This window comes from Herpailurus yagouaroundi, unplaced genomic scaffold (genome assembly GCF_014898765.1).
Source record: "Herpailurus yagouaroundi ecotype Mexico unplaced genomic scaffold, PumYag 67729, whole genome shotgun sequence".
NCBI classification, from domain to species: domain Eukaryota; kingdom Metazoa; phylum Chordata; class Mammalia; order Carnivora; family Felidae; genus Herpailurus; species Herpailurus yagouaroundi.
Window position 1 is genome coordinate 24,191 of NW_024420527.1, and position 1,145 is coordinate 25,335.

Consider the following 1,145-nt stretch of genomic DNA (forward strand, 5'->3'; position numbering starts at 1 on the left):
CACTTTAATTTAAATAACTTTTCATTGAATGTTAGGCAGTATCTATGGAAGCCATGAAATTATGACTTTCATATCTACTGGCACAGAGAGCAGAATTGATTGACCTTCTCAACTACTGCCTTTCTGTTGCTACATTACACCATGGTCACCCTTCCAAAGGCTTCTTCCCCCAGTGAATAAGCACACCTGTGGCCCTAATGCAGGCAGTTTTATTCCTGTGTGACATGAGACTCCTCCAACTGCAGATTTTGATTCAAGGACTCCCCTTCAGCCTGGGGAGGGAAACTTCTTTGGAACTGTGTTGCTGTCGGGCTCTCTTCCTAGGCAGTACCCTTCCCTCCCTCTCTCCTTCACTGATAGGAAACCTAAATGGTACATGAAAGCTATCTCTATCTCCCTTAGTTTCCTGATAATTGCCCTTCACAGTTGTTTCCATATATATATATATATATATATATATATATATATATATACACACACACACACATACATACATACATATCTTGCAGATGTAATTTCAATTTCCTGCTTCTCAGAAAATCCAAGCATTATCTAAGGAAACAGACAATAGGATAGGGATTTTGGACTGGGTCACTTAATGTAACCGGGCAGACAAGAAGATGCCATTCTTAAAGCCATTCTTTATAAAGCCACTGAGTGTCCCTAGTAAAAGGTGGTTGCTAAATTGCCAAAAAATTAACTAGCATGTCCCAGGGTGACCTGAGAAAACATCTTAAAATAGGTAAATGACCCTCAGGTGTGATATTTCAGGCATTTTTGAAAGACACAGCAGGTAGTGTGACTACAAGGACAATGTAATTCACTGGTTACTCTTAACATTGTATTGATGCCTATTAAGGTACATTAACAGTTATAAGCTATGTATGAGGCCTCTTAACTCCAGTAGTAAAACCACACAAAGCAGATCAAAAGACTGAGGAACTGATAGAGACACAGAGTTCCAGAGACATTCATATGTGAAATTTACATAGTATATATTGTGCCATCCAGAAGCAGCCAGCTTAATATAGGAAGAGCTTTTTTTTTTCAATATTTTGAGAGAGTTAGAGAGCATGCATGCATGAGTGGGGGAAGGGCAGAGAGAGAGAGAGAGAGAGAGAGAGAGAGAGAGAGAGAAAGAGAGA